Below are 16,298 nucleotides of genomic sequence, written 5' to 3'. Positions count from 1 at the left end.
AATATTTTCCGTGTATTTTTAATTATACAACTTCTTTGTTCGATAATACGTTTAAAATTAAAAACATTTTTTTTTTTTTAATTATTAGTATTATATAATATTTTAAAGGTATATATATATATATATTTGTACCTCTGTGAGTCAGTGACGCCGAAGTCCTAATAATTTAGTCAGACAAAAAATATTTAAAAAGGCAATATATTCCTAATATTGATCCCATTGGCATGTCATGTGGAAAAGGACAGTGGTTTTTACCCAAAAAATATTGATATCAGACTTTAATTTTGTAATAAAATTTTCATACTGTTTGACAACTAAACATCGGCCTAACATGAAGTGGTCCCATTTTCAAAAGATATCAGACAAAGGCCCAATCTCAATTTAGGGTTCGGTGCCATTGCCGTGACTCAAGTAAAACTGGTATGGATAAAGTTAATTTTTTTTGTTTGAAATCTGAAGAGTTAACATACCTCCCTCCCACTGTATATTTTCATCGTAATTTAACACGATCACTGTATGTAATACACAAAACTTTATTGATTGGAAAATATCCCCATTTCCCAAACAATTGTTCGAAAATTACATACAAATCATTGTTTTTTAGCTCCCGTAGAATTTTAAAGAGTTTAATTATAACAGAAAAATAACATTAGAATAAAAACTATTATAAATGTGCTTCTCCAGTATAATATTTATTCTGATGTGTCTTAGGTATCAGTTGTGTCTAACGTATATTATATCAATGGTTGGGGCACACCTTGCGTTTAGACATTCAAATACTACCTTTCCTATGCTAATTCTGATGTCGGGAAATCGAAACCGAGAGCATCGAAAAAAAAAATAGTATAAACGGCGTTCTGCACGCAGAGACAAGGGCTATGTCGGAAATATTGATGCGAGATTAAAAAAATGTCAGTATAAACGAACAAACCGTAAACTATTCGAAATACTATATTTTTTTTTATCGAGAAAACGCAAAATAAATTTTCGGAATTAATATGCATGGCAGATTTATTATGAACACACGCAAGCACACACACACATGCATACGCGTTAACTGGACGGCGTCGGTGGAGCAGAAAAAGGAACAGGAGGCAAGAACGGAAAGGAGAGGGTGTCGTGCGGAATGCACTAACCCTCGCCCACTGTAGACGAGTATTATATTCGAGGACGAAGAGCGCGCGCAGGGCTGCTCGGCAGCATCACTCGCGGGAGATGTGGAACGAGGGGAGAATATGAGCCAGAGGGCGTGGAGGTATGTAGGCATTCGTGATGTAGAAAGTCGTGTCGTGGGGGGGAGGGGGCGTGGAAGGGCACTGAAACTTTCGAAGGGACGTGGCAAGAGGACGCGGTGCCGCCGATGGTCTCGTTGCCGCCACCACTGCCGCCGGTGCTCACTGCACGCACCGCCGCCGCCGTAGTCGTGTGCCGGGGAATCAGTTTTGGCGGTCCAACGTTGGCGAACACACGGACGATCACGGTCCACCGTGCGACGTTTCAAACGTGCGCGCGCCAAACGCGTGTTCCTTTTTAAAAAACAGCGGTACAAGGTAGTCGTCGTGGTACACGTGCGCATAGAGTATCGGTCGTCGAGCCCGTCGATGTGAAATTATGCTGCTGTCGTTGCCCGACCAGCGTCATCGCCGCTGCCGCCGCCGCCGCCGCCGCCGCCGTAGTCGTTGTCGCTGTCATCTCGTCCACGCAGCGCATCGCCACTTGTTGTCGTCGTCGGCAATCGCACCGGATTAGGACGTGCCCAGGGACGACACGTTTCCCATTCGGTGAGACGATTTCATGGTATTAATGACATTATTTTGGCTCGGTAATACTTGAGAACAGTTGCAATTCTTGAATAGTGTTGAAAAACGCCACGCGAATCCGTCTAGAAGAAATGTAACCTAGTGAAACACATAGCTCGAAAGATAAACGCAATTTTCGTTTTTGCCCTCACGCGAACGGTCGGTGACGGCTTACGCGCAAACATCCGGGAGATGTTCCAGGAACATTAGGTCCTACCACACGATGTACGTTAATAGTCTATTCCTTCTGCGAGACACGTTAACACTAAAACGAGAAATCAACGCTAAAATTATAATTACGTAGATCGAATGAGATTACCTTTTGTGACGGAAAAAATACGAATAATACGTTTTCTTTGATTTTCATGATAATAGTTATTACAAGAGTAAAAAAATAGTAATTTTTTTTTTTTACAAATCTTTCGTTGTCGTGAGTCATTATTTCAATTGAATTAACTTATTAAAATGAATGCAGGGGATAAAAATAAAATTTATAGTATATATAGTATTTTCGTACGAATAATAACTGTTTTATGTTGTTTATCTCAAAAGAATAAAGTTTTTAAAATATTCGTATTTAAGTTGCACTTATCACTACAGACACTTAAACGTGTACCGGTTAAGTGATGACAAGGAAATAAAATGCGTTATCAATTTCATCTTTGTCTTGAATGATAATAATTTTAAAATTGGAGATCAAATGTTTAACTACCATGTTGCGTTTTTAATAATAATATTTACTATTATTATATGTTCAGATAATAATCAAAGTTAGACATTTATAGTACATTTTTCTTTTTAATTATTGTAAATAATTATACAGTTGCATCATACGTAGACGATATGTAATTTACTCTCTCTTTCTTGGAATTACTTGTGTATAGGTTTCTTATTTTTTTTTGTCGAATCTTATACATTTTAAAAGACGAGTTTCAACTACATGTTAACGTAAGCTCCAAATATGATATCCAAGTGCTCGCATTATCCTCTTTAAATACCAACCAAGTGCTAATTGTTCGTGCTGCAGTTTCCCACACCGAAAATAAATCCTGATAGTGTTCAATGCCAATACTCAGACCAGTAGGATTTTCTTCCTCCATATTATAGACACTAGTCGCATCTTTATGATTATAACCTTTAAGTATAATAAAACTGTCATTCACTGCACCCTAGATTCGAATATGTTAAGTACATTTTAAATTGTCTTTCCGATATTTACCGATATTTTGAATTTCCCATTTTTTTCCTGTCTTATTTGCTATTAAACTGTGCATTGAATTATTTCCACAGGTTTTCTCATTTTTCTTTTTCCGTTTCCGGCTAGATCTAGAGTTGGAACGACGTCTTAAAGGAATATTTTTTATTTTTCTTGGTTCAACAGTTTTTCATGAACTACCCCGTGACGAATACATAACGACGATGCAAAGCTTAAAGATAAATGTATGAATTCGATATAGATACTGAGCGATTCGACAACGGCAATCGGCGACCATAAGAAATTATTTTATTTTTTTCGGTCTCGTGAAATTTATTCGAAAGCTGATACTGTCGAATCGATCTTATCGCACGATGACGTGAATATGTCTTTCTGAAATCTATCAACAACAATAAATGTTTATCTTTTAAAAGGTTTTAAGGGACCCGAACACTGGTATATATTTTGTGTATCCTTAACCAATAAATAGGTTTTTAAAAAAATAAAATATTTTTCAATTGTTATAATCCATACCTTATTTATCGAGGAATGGTAACTGGATTTTGTTAACATTACAAACTTACACAATTACCCAACGATTTATGAACATAATATAGATATGATAAATTTTTCATTTTTTTTCCTGTTTATTCAAATGAGATAACATTATTATATTAATGCCCTCGATATTAAATATATTTCATTGAATTTAATGAGATGATATAGAAATCTCAATATTAAAAGTCATTATATTAATTAACACACATTAATAATATTAATAATGTATGTTCAAATGCGATAGAACAATGTGTGATATTATTAAGTTCAAATTTCCAGTCCATTTATTTGACAAAATATGGTTTAAATTGTTCACAAAACTTTACTTAGGTTTTAAAATAAATTTGGCAATTACTTTTTTATAAATTTTTTTTGATAATTTATGAAAAGTAAACCAAAAAAATTTCAGTTAGTCCAATTCAAATTGTATACCTACTTTATAGGTTGTACAAATTATACATACAGTTGTATTGTAAGCTCAACATTATCTACTGTTATTTTTTTTTGAACTAATAAATTTTCTTCAAAAAGAAAATTAAAAAACCCATATTTATCAATTATATGAATCTTAAAGTTTTTAATTTTCATCCAAGGAATATATAATATTATGCAAAATGTAATAAATCTTAAACCTGAAATAGCACTAATGAAACAAAAATTATGCAAATTTGTAAATTTTTTGTTGTAGATGATTACTAATATAATTTTGTATTTCTGATGAGTAACTATATAACCGTGGGTAATTAAATGTATAAGCTGATAATCAAGTGTTGTAAGGAACCTCCAAATAATGTCACGGCTTTTATTGATATCGAAATTATACGTTCTTTAGTCGTATAAATACTTACAAAAGAAAAAAAAAATACTAATCGACCGCAACGTTTTCACTGTAAACTCAGATTTTTGCAGCAAATAAAAGTTTATAATATAATAATACAATTTAATAGAATTCGAACAACGATATTAAATTATAATTCTTAACCATAAAATTATACTGCACGTAATATGTATACTATAACATGAACAGGCGATGGGTAACGATTTTTTGTTTTTTTAATTAATGAAACAGTTTTCCATGATTTATTTAATGATAATCAACTTATTTAAGTGTTGGTGAGTCTGTATCGTAAATTAAAATACATAATTAAAAAAATATGAATCCATACAACAATCGTGTTCACAACGGTTGAACATTTAAAATAAATTGTCCATAAAAATATTCGCTGCGTTCTCTGGGCTTATTCAAACAACGAACACAATGCATTTTTTTACGTATAACATTATTCAATAGTGTTACGGCTGCATTATTTTTTTTGTTTATCAAATTATTGTCATTGAAATCTATATCTGAGCACTTCAACGTATTGTAGATTATTTTCAAATTGTATACTTGACGTTACAATTAATATGTATACAGATCTATGAACGTTTTGTATACGACTACACTTATAGTAGTTTTGTAAAAAGATATAATATTTAAATATTTAAATTCATCCAGAATATTCTCAATGAAGTGTTAAGTCCAGTATTACTTCTAAGTACTTCAGGAACCCGTTATATTTAACTTCTTAGCCTCCAAATTGTATTTTAAATTCATCGTTAGCTTCCCTATTATTCAAATGGTGAAGCGATACTTCCGTTTTGGTCGTGTTAGAATTAAGCCTTCAGTGTTTGAAATATTTGTGTAATAAATCGAAATCGGTATTCATGATATTTTGTAGCTCTTCAAAATGTCTAATTTGGCAAACAAGAGCGATATCATCTGCGTATACAAATGTTCTCGTAATAATTCCTTGAATGTCCTTTGTATATAGATTAAATAAGAGTAGTGGTAACATTGAATCTTGGAAAGGGCCATTGTTGGTTCTAGGCCAAAATAGCGAAATAATTAACTACGAACATGAAAATCGTGAATCGATAATAGCGAAAATAATAATAGTAAATTTTAAAATAAGCGATCATGCATAATGGCTAAACTGCAGTTTTTGTAATATCTATTTTGAATACTATACGTTTTAATATAGTACTTAGATAAATTTTAAAACTTATAAAACTTTAAAACTATAACTTATTATATTAATAATTATTATTTTTAATAATATAATAAATATTCTTAGGAAGAAGCCACCCTACTTTAGGGAAATTTATTGATATAATAGAGAAAATTCAAAATTTAGAAAAATTAGAATGAGAACAATATAATCTTGAAGTACAACCAAAGATAAAAAAAAGTTCAAGTACTGTGCTAAAGACTTAATTTGTTAATTATAAATTATAATACTAACGATAATAATAACTTTATAAATAGTATAGCATATAATTTTTCACTAAATTCCTAATATTTTTTTTCAAAATTATTATCACTACATGCTTAATTGTATATTTTCGCTCTTTTTTAAAATTCACTGTTTTTATTTTTGCCATTATTAATTCGCGATTTTTACATTCGTGGTTATTGTTTCTCTATTTTGGCCAGATACCTCATTGTTAAGTACATTTGTTTTCATGTTTTCTTCTTCTACGTAAATGGTAAGAAATCTATTGCTGAGCATATTGTTAAGGAGTGTAAAGAGTGTTAACAGCAGTTTTAACATTTTTATCAAATCCTTTTTCTATGTGAGTTGTGAGTACCAAAAGCTAATCACAGCAACTCATGCTTGGATAAAATCCAGCTTTTTTTTGTGGTAGCGTCTTGTCGATAGTTTCAGAAATGTAGTTATATTTATGTCTTTCTAATAATTTATAGTATACGCTCAGAAGTGATAGTGGGGGTTATACCTATACATACTATATCATTTTCTAGTTTTCCTGGCTTGAGAACTGATAGGACTTTAGTAAGTTTAAAATATCTCGGTAATTTATTGATAAGCTCTCGTTCATGCAGTTTTTGTTCATTCGGTACATGGGTTTCTTGGATTATAGTTTTAAGTTTTTGTAGTAAGCGAGATAGGTTACTGTTATTTTTTATTTACTAATACCTTCAATATTGAGCTGAATGATGTAGAGCTGAGGGCCAACATCTCGGATCAGATAGCGCTTATAAGGGCTGATTTTGTCGTTGGGTTTGATGTTACTCATAATAGCTGTGAGATCGAGGGACAGTACAGCAGCCCGTGGTGGTAATTCTTTAGCGGTCTACGACATTGTCTGGTGTACATGACGTAGAAACGAATTATCCTTTTACCCCATGGAAGCATTATATAATACATATATAGAATATATTATATGATATATGTATTACGTATATGCATGGTGAAGTTTACTACAGTAAGTTTAAGAAATATATATTTTAGATATACACACGAGAGATGTATTTAGTACGAACACAACGTATTTGTCACTATAAATCATAACTATGTATTATATTCGTACTCATTGAAGTACGGTTTTAAATTTATCGCCAATGCTAATTTAGGTTTCATATCACGTCAAATTACATATTTCGATAAATCATTTGGGTACATAATAAGCGAAAATCGATTTGAGTTTTTATAAATTAGAACATAAACTTAAATATCGAATTGATAAATTTAAATAGTTGTAAATTTTTCATCAAAACGTTAAGTTACACAATTCAACTTAGCATTGTTTTCATCACACACGACTGAGAAAGTTTTTAATAAATAAGTTTTTTTTTCGACGCCGTACGTACGCATGCTGAGATGTTATTCATCTTGTCTTTTACCGTCTTCCGTAAATACACTTTAAATCTATATATTCATTTTCATACGATAAAAAGATACCCACATTGTAACGACGAAGATGTCGTCGAATATGTTGTCGACAAACATTTATACGTTTTTATATCAAAACGTTTTCAATCATACGTATTGATATTTTCAGACGATAGCAGCCATAATATTATATATGTATATTTGAAAACAATGAAATGTATCACCAGAAAACGTATTGGAACTCGATCTTGTTTTATACGATACGAATGCGTACGCAAATATTAGAACTATAAAATGTACATGCACTGCAATACACGTACACAATACACGTGCTGATCGTATTACTGATGCGTTACAAACATATTGCGTGAAGGTTTGTCGATACATTTCGTAAGTACAAATGTTTCATTAACTTAAGCTTACTTTGTATTGAGCTCAGATTGTTCTAAAGATATACAGCGCGCGGGAATAAGACTAATAATAAGATCTTCTTTTTCCGCGTGTCCCTCCGTCTTATAATCATACATATATGTATTGTAAGTATATTTTTGGTAGTTTAGAATTATAAACGTTAAAGTTAGAATAGTTGATTACAATTAAAAATGTATTGGATTAAATATTGATCCTTTAGAATTCCTTTGAACGCTTTTGTACCTATAAAACCCGAGCGTAAACTAATACAAATTTATATATATATATACATGGATTGAATATATATAGTTAGATTATACACACACATAGATAAAAATAATTATAAACGTGCAGAGTTATGTGAACTACACCGTCAGTGGCACGTGATAATCGTTAAAGGCTGTACCGATATTTTGGTATCCAACATCGACAATGGTACCCATACGGGCAAGGTGGAGTATTTCAATGACCTTTCGCCACTTGCAGAATTTCCAAACCGATTATACCATGATAATATATAATACACGAGTTACGTATGTTTTTATTTGGATTTCCAGCTAGGCTAGAATAACCGGTATAAACGAACATTGTATCTTTCAGTGATAAGCACCCTTAAACCACTGTTGTGAGAACCCGGGAGAGTGATGTGAAAGGGAGTGATCGTCGAAAATGTAGGTCTTTTTTCTATTATAACTATCAGTATAAATTCCTCATATCTTTGGTTCGCTATACTCGCAAACCCGGTCCCTTTAATCAATAATCTACTATTTTAGGTTATATTTGAAATTTTGCTACAATTTTATCGTTTAAAAATTATTGTCTTTTTTTAATTAATATATAACAGCCTGTGCTTTGTGTGCATTATTATTTAGACCGGTTTAGTCTTATCTAATCTATTTTAATTAATTGCTTAATTGAAAAATCTGTTCTAGATTGGTCTTATACAAAATATATATTCAAGTAAGGTACAGTCTGATCATTTTTCAAGTATCAGTCCGTTCTCGGTCTTTTCTAGTACATTCTAAATGTTTACGGTCCAGTCCAGTTTGGTTTCATCTTTTATTTCATCAGACCCGTCTAATTTTGGTCTTAGTTAAAATGTATTAGACGGTCCGATTCAGACCGGTTCGGTCTTTAAAAAACGAACCGTGCAAAACTCTATCATACTTTCTCGAGCTAATTTTTATCGTTATCCTCTTTAAACAGTTAGCTATCAGATAAATAAACTTGGTCATAAACATTGCAGTTGACACAAATTATAGTTGTTTCACAGAATAAAGAATCTAACCCGGTCTCATTTTATACAGTACAATTTTCATAAAATATTTCATTCCAAGTATAATACTATACTATTACGGACGACCTAGTTAGTTGGAACGTAGTTTTCAAGTTTGATCCTTGAACATAATTTTGTAATGCTTTTAGATTTAAACCGACTAAGTAAACACAACAGCAATCGCATTACGTTTTGTTCGATGAAAAACTAAAAACAACAAGTGTATCGAACAAATAATCAACTATTGAACCTGTGATACAGGCAATGATGGACCACTGCGAGTGCTTTCGATTTATATTCAAATTTTATAGTTTATAGGCTACACGATTTTATCGGAAAAAAACACTATTAACTATTGTAGTTTCAAATAATTTTTTTATCAGTCGGTAAGAATCACGCGGAGTCTTTTAAAACGCGGTAACGCTGGACCCACGCGGCGTCATGCTCTGCGCACCATCGCGTATAGTTGGCCGGACGTGCGGACGGAGTAATGTTATTATTTTGGCACGGACCACGGGTGTGGCATATGCCCAAAAAAATAATAAACGATATAAACAGCGTTGACATAAATTTCTGCGCGTGGAAAACGCAAACATGCACGCACAGACACACACACGCGTGTGCCCGTGCTCACCCACATCTTTCGATGAACAATAGTACACCGGCACATTATGTTTTCTACAACTCGCCTCCACCAGCAGTGTGTGCGCACAGTAACTGAACAGATGGAAATCGAATCGCGAGAGTCGACACGGCTTTTTTCCCTCGCCATTTATATTATTTTATTTTTTATTTCTATCTCGGTAAACGCTGGCTGAATAAACACGACGAATAATTGCGTGGTTTTTTTTTTTTTTTTAATATTTATTTTATCTGGGGTCTCGCGCACGCCATCCGATCTGTACGGCATTCGATGTTTTTAGGAATATTGTTGCAAATAATTAATGTAAAACAATAAGACTCTTTCGTTAAAATAAAACGGAGCGAGAGTTTGTTGAATTAATCGCACGCGGGCGCGCGCGTATATTTTATTTATTATAATCGATAGTGCTCGGGCTGTTTGAAATTCGTCAAAATTAGTTTGGTTAGATTGGGAAAAGTCATCCTAATACACCGCTGTAATATTGTAAAAGCCAAAACTGCGCGTACGACCTGTGCATAGTTACTGGTCGCTAAGGAACGTGGTTGGTCCATTGAATAATGTAAAATATCGATAATAGTTTTACAACGATCAAAATATTCACATAAATGTATATAAATGTATGCGTTAAAATGTAAAAAAAAGAATTCGTATTCAGTCAATGTTGACAAGATTTATCCTTAGGTTTTTTTCTTTTATCCATAATAATTACTAAAATTAAAGTGTGTTATACTTTTCTCTCTAGCATAAATATGAGATCAATATCAACACAAATAATTTGTAAAAATATTCATTTTTTATTTCAATGAGGTTTAAAATGTGTTAAAAGCTTTTAATATTTTCAACTTATATGTATTATATCATAATTTATATTATAAATCATTTGTATTCAATTTGAGATTTAGCGAACAGCGATTTTCAATGAAGTACCTTCGCGTTATTGGCCGAGAAAAATAAAACCGTCGTTAACAATATTGTTCATCTATTATATACTTATTACCTTACTCGTGAAATTTAATAACAACACAATGCCTTAACCTAACCTTTAGTTTATAGAAAATTGAATTTAAGAACAAGCAGATGATTAATATACATATACTATCGTTTAATAATATTCGTGATGCCTTTTTGAATTGGGTCTTAGCAGGTGATTTTTGACCTTTTCGCTATGTAACTGTTGATATTTTCCTACGCATTGGGTAGATATGTCATGTTAATATATTATAGTACTTATTACACGTATGCCCGATATTTTTGTATCGAAGTCTAACTTCCGATCTTACGCAGAGACTGGGTATTTGTCGTCAAATTCGTCTTAATTTGTTCGTTTAAACCCATTTATACAAAAATTTATATGCGTTTGGAGCAACCGCAGAAAGAGATGGAACTTTTCCTCGAGACAAATAGTATACGGTTCATAAACGCCGTACGATCGATGAAATAACAAATCTGTCGAGGTTTTTGGCACCGGTACAATTTTATACAACGAGCGCGCACCGAGTAGACGGTGGGTTAGTATTACTTGGACGTGCGAGAAAAACTAAACGACTGCCGTCGGCCGCGTAACCGTTCGCCGCTCAGGGAGGTCTGACCGACGGTACACCGTAAGTATGCATGCACGTAAATATAAAATAATAATAATTAAACCGTATAAAACGTACTTGCGCTTCTCGCCCCCTCACCACCACCACGTGGGGGAAGGTCATTATTAATGCGTACATCAGCGGTTGAGAACCATGTTCAGCAATACCCTAACAGTAATAGTCAGGGATCCTTATAGATTTTAGGGACCCGCGCACACATGTGAATTGAATCAAATCCAAGTATGATTATTTGTGAAATTGTTACATTTCTACAGATTGTATACAAGCAGACATGCGCGTTCGTTTTCTTCCAACAAATAAATTATTGTAAGTACTGGAAAATGTAAAAAAAAACAATATTATTGTTCCTTTAAAATTTATAAATTACTATAAAATATTTATTATACTATGTTTTTTTATTTATTTATTTTTTTTAATTAAATCGATTTTTTCCAATCTATACGGAATATACGAGTTATAAAGAAACAAATGCATATTATTACCCTGCGAGTTATGGTTTAAAATCAGCATTTCTGGTTTTTAGTGCTCTGTGAATTATTTTTTTCAGTAGTATCTTAAGGCCTCAGCAAACCAAAAAGTTTGAGAACCACCGGTATACACGTATAACTTGGACGTTGTTTATTATCGTGATAATTTATACGATAATCCCTAGGCGCTAACTCTCGGACAGTAATGGGCCGAGTGGAGGGTGGGACAGGCTCACAGGCACGTGTAAACGCCTTCACATTTGGGGTCGGTCGAATACCGGTGATGCGAAAAACGTGTACGTGCATCAGCCACAGTACTCGAGTAGAGAAAAACACGGAGCACTGTCCGGAAATACTCGAAAAAATCGTCCCAAATGTGCGAATGCTTAACACCCTTTCCCCGAGTCAACTACGCCAATACAATATTTCAACACCGTACGATAAAAAATATCCATATCTAAGTAAAATGCAAATAATATTATAATATTATATATAATTTTATCCTTATATATTGTGTACGTTCTTAATACATTACCTTCCATAGAAACATATCTCAGTTAAAACCGAAAAAATAATCGGAATCCAATGTACATTTAACGAACAATTGATATAGTTACTCAAATATTATTTGAATAGCTTCGAATAACAATCATACGTTTAAATTAATAATTAAGTAATTACTACTTTAATAACCCAAATATCTCTTACGTCTTCAAAACGTTTTCTATACCTATCTGACCATCATCGTTCTAACCGTTGTTCAGTACGTTATGTGCATTTTGATATTTTCATTCCCATATATTACTGACATAAATATTTTTTTTGGATTTTCATATTTATTTTTTCGGATATAATTTCCTCGGAAATTGCGTTTTCGGGTTTATTTTTTTACCAATATTCAATATCAATAGATATTTTCAATAACATTAACCTATCTATACATGTATAAATGTGTAAATGAAATTTTTGTCACCCACAATCTTCGAAACTACTATACCAATAATCTCGTTTCTTTTTTTGATTTTTTTTGATGAAAGAATATATCTCGGAACAGGTTAACTTGTTAGGCTTAACTTAAATTATAAAAGTGAATTCAAAGACATATCTAGATTTTTATTTGGCTGGGGGTCTAAGATGTTTAATAAATTTAAAAAATGTATTGAAAAGAAGGTTTATTAATTTTTTGTAAATTCAGTTAAAAGAATGTGGGCACCTTAATATCTTGCAATGAAAACAATTCAAGTAAAATAAAATAAAATTTAGAAAATAAATAGTAGATAAATATTAATTATAAATTGAAATCAACAATGACTTCCTCTATAGCTATTTTGTTAACAATAATTATTATAACACATTATTATAATTAAACTTTTGTGTTAGTCGAAAAGACATAATACATTTTTAGATCATGATATTTTTTTTTTAGATTTATTGTTTTAAACAACTGATTGTAAATATTTATCAATAAAATAAATTTAATAAACGTATATATATAAGTATATATTACTATATAATTTACAACTTATAATTAACATATGTTAGTTTTGTTTGCAGAACAGTGTTTTAACACCTAGTGACATCAACTGAATTGCAAAACCAATTTTTCAACCATTTTACTATGCATGATTATTTTTTATAAACAGTTGGGCGTATCAGTAAACTTTTCGGAAAAATGTTAAAGCGGATGCTTTTAAGTGCTGTGAGAGTTAGGGGACTGAGTCCCCTCGCGTCCCCCACATTTTATGGCCTATCTACGGATAGTATTGGTACCTACTTAGAACAGACCGCTAACCGGCCAACCGTAGCTTGGAAACTGTATCTTTATGTACGATTTTTAATCTCACTGATACCAACGTTTAATTGGTTACCGATTAAATGCATACATACATAGATTTCTCATTGCGGTCGATTGGCACAGTACAGTTTGGTAACCGACAAAACGTATATTGTAATCCAAGCATAAATGAGATTAGTAAAATATTGTTCGGACTTCATGCCCCCCCCCCTTCAGATATAGTTTCAAGTAATTATTTATTTATAATTGTTTATTTTTCAATATCCCATGGTGCAGTTTGTTAAAAAACACTTTTGCGTGGGTTTCATGTTGAAATTGTCGATTAGACCACCGCTGAGCAGCTAAATAAAAAGCTAAAGAGTTAGCAAAATATCTTAAACCTGCGTTAAAATGGGAAGGAAAACGACGATTATAATTTTTATTTTTTTATTTGCTTATAATAACCCAACCTTATAAAAGAATAGACATTTTTTTTTTTTATGGACGAAACCGAGTAATTCAGATAGTTAACTTGTATATATTTAAATATTTATTATTTTTCAAAAATATAATACTGAAGACTGATAACGCTGTAATATAATATTGTAACGAATAATATGATGCATTGTGAATAGTTTTTTTTATTATTTCTGGTATTTAAACGTGTTAACATAGTTTTCTGCAAATGTCTGACATGATTTACTTTTCAACTCCTTTACATTTCTCGTCATTCATCGTTCGTTAAGTACACGTATATTATTTATATTTGCTCATCATAGATTGAAATCGCATCAGACGTATTCAGACATCTCGGGTCACTAACAATAAGTTTCTCACCGCTAATTAAGCGTTAGTATTCACTATATACACGATGCTTTATGTGATATTTCGATTTTAATGGCCGACATTCGATGCAAGTATTACCAAAATTATTTGTCGACTGCGTATAACACGTGGTACACACTATTTCCATGACGAGGCAATCTGGTCTAAAATACTTTTGGTCATTTCAACAATCTTATAAAGAGTCGACGACGTACTACGTATAAGAATTGTTACAGAAATGGATACCTCTTTGAAATCTACCTTAACGATTGCTGTGACTCCCGGTAAAAATATCTCTTCGTACCCTTCCACCAACTGCGATAAAAGTTATGGTACAGTAAAAAAAAAAATAAAAAAATAATTGCGGCTATTCTAGTTGTAGAACTCCGTCTTCTTGAGACCTTGCATCCCAATATTTAGTCGATATGAAACTTCGTCTTAACCCACCGTTTTAAAGGTCTATCGACGTGTTGTAATACAGTGAAACTTACAATATACAGTTATCGTTGATCATCGTTCTGATTCATCGAGTATAGAGCGTCAAATCGGATTCATGCCTTGCTCTCGCAAACGTCCACTATTTCATGGTTATAGTAGTCTTCGGCAACACCGTGACATATTGATAGCGCTATAACCATGTACGATTGTAATGATTTTTTTCTATGCCAATTTCTACTACAATCCCAACAATCCTACAGGTATACCATCGTGTCGCACGTAGTACCATCGTCAGCGTTTTTAAACAATGTAAATATTTGCTGCCGTGAAAATAATACGGTGTTTTTTTATCCTGCAAGCCACGCAGGAATCGAATTAAAATAGTTGCGGCCCGTTGTTACCTGTTGAGTACAGATTCGTTACAATACTCAAATGTTATTATGGTACCACCCGCACGCAAACACTCACACAAGTTCATTGTGTACACAGTGTGCTCACGGCACGTACACATTATTGCGGCTTACGACATTTAAACGAATACGAATTAATTTTGCCCTGTTGATCCGCTGTGCATATATTATCACCCAATTTTTTGGCGTTTACGAAAAATGAACCGCTGACCGGCCGTTCCGCGCGAATGTGGATTCTGTCATCGGTTAAACACTTACCTGTTTATAATTTAATAAACAGTACTGGACAACGAGGAAACCTCGTGGTTGGATCTGTTTATCAGACATCAATTAGATCAGGAATGTTTGGAGTAGGTGAATAATTTGGGTAGATTTTATAATTTAACGATGGAGAATTTATGACAACAAATAAAATTTCATATTTACGGCATTTCGCTTGGCGAGAAAAAATTCGAATGTAATATGAATATATTTTGTGTTTTAATAAATTGCATATTTAGGACGTAGAATATCATATGAATCCGCTGTTGATTAGTGCGAGTGACTTTAACAATGTGGTCAAATTGCAACGTTATGCTTGTATTGAAATTATTTTTTTAAACTATTAACTATTATATTGATGACGCTAAATGTATTGGTCTTTAAATGTTTTATATTTTAAAATAGTACACAAAAGAATTAGTTGACTCTATTCAAATGTAGCACTGTGTTCTTAAAATAAGCTGATACGATGATGCTACTGTTTGCACTGCTGAATTTGAAAGAAAAAAACCAAAATATCCTTAATTTTGTTTATTTCACACACGAATGCTTGTGAATAAAATAAACTGCGCCCAAGAGATAATGTATGTATATATTTCATATTTTAATGGTTATTATAAGTTATCATGTTCGAAAACGATTCTGAGCGAAAATTTGTGTATAACTAAAAAATAAATAAAAATTGTTACCTAAATTATACATCTAGTGATGAAAGAATGTTGTATGCTTGTATTAAAATTTTAAATCATACTCATATTATTCGGTACTTATTTGAACGGAAAACATTATTACAGAAAACTCGTTCACTAAAGTAGGAAAGAGTAAATAAATACTTGTTTCAAACTTTATTAGCAAAATATAAAAGAATATACCTAATAATAATAGATCAAAAAAAACTTTTGATCTTAAGCTTTTATTAAAATGGATGTTAAAGTTAAATACTGTTTTCAACTTTCATATTCAGTT

The 16,298-nt window shown here is 32.3% G+C and overlaps 1 protein-coding gene across 6 annotated transcripts in view; it reads left to right on the top strand.

Moving 5' to 3' along the window:
- The first annotated feature begins 1,396 nt into the window (after nt 1-1,396).
- Nucleotides 1,397-16,298, top strand: part of LOC112681996 — an 86,719-nt gene continuing 71,817 nt past the window's right edge. For 4 of the 6 annotated variants that reach the window (XM_025552421.1, XM_025552417.1, XM_025552413.1 and 1 more), the window contains exon 1: nt 1,397-1,781. The gene's annotated coding sequence lies outside the window, so the exon portion shown is untranslated. Of the gene's footprint in view, nt 1,782-11,070; nt 11,158-16,298 lie in introns of those variants that run through there. The other 2 variants (XM_025552414.1, XM_025552420.1) reach the window with 2 other exon arrangements.

The sequence above is a fragment of the Sipha flava genome, unplaced genomic scaffold (genome assembly GCF_003268045.1).
Source record: "Sipha flava isolate LNK unplaced genomic scaffold, YSA_version1 1_pilon_pilon, whole genome shotgun sequence".
Classification (NCBI taxonomy): domain Eukaryota; kingdom Metazoa; phylum Arthropoda; class Insecta; order Hemiptera; family Aphididae; genus Sipha; species Sipha flava.
The sequence above is the reverse complement of the archived record's forward strand: the minus strand, read 5'-3'. Positions and strand labels throughout refer to the sequence as shown.